This window comes from Punica granatum, chromosome 5 (genome assembly GCF_007655135.1).
Source record: "Punica granatum isolate Tunisia-2019 chromosome 5, ASM765513v2, whole genome shotgun sequence".
NCBI classification, from domain to species: domain Eukaryota; kingdom Viridiplantae; phylum Streptophyta; class Magnoliopsida; order Myrtales; family Lythraceae; genus Punica; species Punica granatum.
This window is the reverse complement of record NC_045131.1, coordinates 21,358,066-21,363,216: the sequence shown is the minus strand read 5'-3', so window position 1 is coordinate 21,363,216 and position 5,151 is coordinate 21,358,066.

Here is a 5,151-nt window from a genome sequence, read left to right as displayed (position 1 = left end):
GGTTACTGTCTGCTGTTGCTCAAGATGGCAATCAACATCTCTATGTGATTGCAATAGCTGTTGTTGAGCAAGAAAGTAGGGGGATACATGGAGTTGGTTTTTGACAAATTTGCTAAGGGATATTGGACAGTACAATAACAATGGTTGGAACTTTATATCAGATCAATAGAAGGTACCTATCAACCAAGCAACTGTAATTTTTTAACATTGACTAAAACTAGAATTTTATTTGACAATAAAGATTCTTGGAGGGTTTGAAATTGGCTATGGAGGAATTATGTCCTGGTGCTCCACATAGGAATTGTGTATTGCACATATGGATGAACTTCTACAGCAAGTACAAGAACATGGACCTAACCAAGCAACTCTGGAAATGTGCAAGAAGTACCACAATGGTGGAGTTTGATCAGAATATGATGATAATGAAGAGAATGAATGAGGATGCATGGGCATGGCTGAAAAGATTCAAGCCTGACGCTTTGGAGCAAAGCTGGATTCAGTGATTATCCTAAGAATGATAATCTACTAAACAATACTTGTGAGCAGTTTAACTCGAAGATTGTGAAGTTTAGAGGTAAGCCAATCATTACGATGCTTGAGGATATTAGATGTTATTTGATAGGGAAGATGAATAAGCATAGATTGAGGGCAAATAGCTTTGTGGGTCTAATTTGTGCAGTAGCACAAAGTAGGCTAGATAAGTGTAGAAAAGATAGTTCATATTGGACCCCTGAATGGGTTGGTGATGCAGCGAGTTACAAATTTCAAGTATGGAAAGCCCCAATGTAAGGTGGTAGATTTAGGTGCTGGACTTGCAGTTGTAGAATGTGGCAGTTAACTGAAATACCATGTGCACATGTTATTGCTTGCATGGCTTACAATAATTTGGAACCCGAGAAGTATGTTTATTCATGGTATTCCACTGAACGATGGAGAGTAACTTATGTTCCATACATTGAACCAATTACTGGTGAAAATTACTAGCACCACACTGAACTGCCACCAATTGAACCACTTGCATTTAAAAGACCGTCTGGAAGGCCTAAGCAAATGAAAGTAACTCTGGTAACTCCTCCAAGGCAATAAGAAAGTATGGTGAGACTCACTGCTCTAGATGTGGAGAGGCCAGGCACAACATTAGAAGATGTACGAAAGAAGCTACTAATGATGCTCCAAATAAGAAGGGAAACAAAATAACAACTAGGGGTCCTAATGCATCTGATTCACAGGTATAGTAATTGTTTATTATGTTAACTATTATAAATTCAATTGGCTTTGTCTCATAAATGTTCTTTTGCTCTTTTGGTAGGTTGAACCCCCATTAGGCCCCTCAGGCCCCATTGTAGGGTCTTAAGACTCTATCATCCTCGGGTCTAGCGTACCTGTTTCAGCTTCACATTCTTCTGCTCAGGTTGATTGAATATACTTGAGTATTGAAATTATTTTTTCTTAAGGAAACCAACATATAAATCTTGTTTTTATAGGCTTAACGAAGGCCTTTTAGCTTTGGAATGGGGATACCAGCAAACCGAGGTCCTAATTGGAGGCTTCCAACACCATTTAATCAATCTCCAAGTCCAAGAACATTTCCATTCATGTTACCTGCAGCAGTGATGGGTAGAGGTAATTGGAGTACTCATGCTTATAGACCCCCTCCTATAAGGCTAAAAGTGCTTGCACTAGTTTCAACAGCTTCAGCGTCAACTTCCCATTCAAGCTCATCACAAGGATCAAACACCATCAGTCGAAGATATTGAGGAGTTACTGGACTTAGGCAGTTTGTATAGTTTTGATTCTAGTTTCACCTAATTAAATGTCAACAAGACCTGCAATAGTTGTATGTTTATGGTTCTGTATTTTATTAAAAAAGTTCATTTGGTTATGTATTCTGTTGAAAAGTCTATTTTGTTATGTATTCTGTTGAAAAGTGCATTTGATTATGTATTATGTTGAAAAAGTGCATTTTGTTATATATTCTATTGAAAAAGTGCATTTGATTATGTATTTTGTTGAAAAAGTGCATTTTGTTATGTATTCTGTTGAAAAATGCATTTTGTTATGCATTCTGTTGAAAAAGTGCATTTTGTTATGTATTCTGTTGAAAAGGGCATTTGATTGCATTTGGTTATGTATTCTGTTGAAAAAGTGTATTTTGTTATGTATTCTGTTGAAAAAATGCATTTGGTTATGTATTCTGTTGAAAAACTACATTTGATTATGCATTCTGTTGAAAAGTGCATTTTGTTATGTATTTTGTTGAAAAAATACATTTAGTTATGTATTCTGTTGAAAAACTGCATTTGATTATGTATTGTGTTGAAAAGTTCATTTTGTTATGTATTCTGTTGAAAAAGTGCATTTTGTTATGTATTCTGTTGAAAAGGGCATTTGATTATGTATTCTGTTGAAAAAGTGCATTTGGTTATATATTCTGTTGAAAAAATGCATTTGGTTATGTATTCTGTTGAAAAACTGCATTTGATTATGCATTCTGTTGAAAAGTGCATTTTGTTATGTATTCTGTTGAAAAAATGCATTTGGTTATGTATTCTGTTGAAAAACTGCATTTGATTATGTATTGTGTTGAAAAGTGCATTTTGTTATGTATTATGTTGAAAAAGTGCATTTTATTATGTATTCTATTGAAAAATGCATTTTGTTACGTATTCTGTTGAAAAAATACATTTGGTTATGTATTCTGTTAAAAAACTGCATTTTGTTATGTATTCTGTTGAAAAGTGCATTTTGTTATGTATTCTGTTGAAAAAGTGCATTTGATTATGTATTCTGTTGAAAAAGTGCATTTTGTTATGTATTCTGTTGAAAAAGTGCATTTTGTTATGTATTCTGTTGAAAAAGTGCATTTTGTTATGTATTCTGTTGAAAAAATGTATTTTTTTCTTTGACAATGCAAAACAGTGGTTATGGTTTTGTATTCTATTAAATATGCAGCAAGAATTGAATGGACACTCAGAATAGACAACAATAACAGAAGGCCACGCAATGCCAAACATTGTATTTTATTAGCAATAACAGAGTCATCTCAATACAAATTAGAAGTTCACAATCCTACAGTATCTCATTCACGCGAGGAAACATGTTACCATATCCTAAGACAAACACAAACTAAGACTAAAATAAGGACGAAAATCAATATACCACATACAATCTTTAGCATTTTGTTTTCTTGTTAATACAATTACATTTTCTGCTTCATCTTCTTCATGAGCTTGTTATCTTCTCCAGTTCGGGATCTTGCAGTCTGCTGCACTTCAAGCTGCTCCTCATTATCAACCCATTCAAAGTATCCACAGGTAATGCCACTTCTTTTTCATAAAGGACAACTAAGGAAACGCCTACCATAACTTTGTTTCCTGGTAAATGTTTGCAACGGGAGCTTCCTTCCACACTCACAGAGATTGACTGATTCCTCAACTGGTGAAGAAGCTGTGAACTTTTGAACATATTGCTTTGTCCCACTCCAATGGCTTCCCTCACCTCCCATATCTGTTGTGATTCCTCGGGTTGTTATCTTCACTTGTACTGTCTCTATTCAATGTCGCTTCCAAATGGCCTAAGAATCTGAAAAGCAGAACCAGGAAATTAAACATACATGTGCTGAGAATACAAGCACAAAGCACATGCACGGAAACAGACCAAGCAAAGCAAATGCATGTAATACCGAGTTCAGCAGAAAAATCACAGCCTCAAGCACATGTGCTGAGAATACAAGTTCATGCGATATCAAGTTCATTAGAAAAATCACAGCCTCAAGCACATGTGCTGAGAATACAAGTTCATGCGATATCAAGTTCATTAGAAAAATCACAGCCTCAAGCACATGTGCTGAGAATACAAGTCCATGTGATGCCAAGCTCAACAAAAAAATCACAGCCTCAAGCACATGAGTGCTTCACATATTATAGAGAAACTTCAGAGCAAGTTGCATTTAGGATTCCATTTAGGATTCCATTTGGATCATAGCAAGTTACAATCGAAAAGCTTACAACAAATAGGAAATACATGTACTTCAGTAGAGACATATAGAGAGAGAGAGAGGGATAAGTAAACAAACTAAACAAACTAAGCCACCACATATGGTGGTAAGCAGCACATGTTACCACCAAGCCACCACTAACCAAAATAATGAATACGATGTCAATTTTGTCATACAGTTACCTATTTGTTGGATATATACAATACAAGGAGCATGCTTCTCCTTCCATAGGTTTTGAAGACGGGAAAGATCCAATGAAGAAACCTGAAAAAAAACTAATCAAATTAGAGCACCTGAAAATAACTAATCAAATTAGTTCACCTGTGTCCACCCTCAATTTCAATTTTACGAATGATAATATGGACTACTGAGCTCTGGGCAAGCATGAATTTACGAATTACGATACATTTGTCCCAGAACAACCCAAAAAAAACCAAAACAACACAACATTACACCATTACACCATTTGTTATCCAATTACGAACAATCTTAGCTCGGGTTCCAGCAGGAAACCATCCAACAACATTACGAACAATCAAACAACATTGCAACAAAACAACACATAATAACACCATCTGCAACAACAAACCAAAACCAAACACAATCAAACTTTTCAACACAGCAGAACACCATTAATCGGCATTTCAACTGACCTGCTCCCCATCAGCAACAATCGGGCTTCTCGGATGCTCAAAACTTGGCAACCAACAATCGGATGCTCACGGATGATCAACACTGCCAAGTTCCAACTCCCCACAGCAACCAACAATCGAGCGACTAACTTCTCACCAGTATCAACCACGATTTCAACTTCTCACCGGAAAACAACCACCATCAACCATGATTTCAACTGTGGGAATTTGATGACTGAATCGGAAGAAAGCACCTCAATTAGGGTTTGCTCGATTTGGGGCAATTTGGAGCTGCAAAACCGAGAAGAGCAGGGACCTGCGTTTTTTCACGATTAGGGTTTGCTCCATTTGGGGCAATTTGGGGCAAACGGTGATTTTCATGGCGTGTAGGGGTTTCCGTCAGGGACTTGCATTTTTTCGAACGGAAGGACCAATTGGTTCAAACTTTTGAAATTGTCGGAGCAATTAGTACACATAAAATCTTTCAGGACAAACTTGCCTTGAGTCGTATATTTGAGGTAC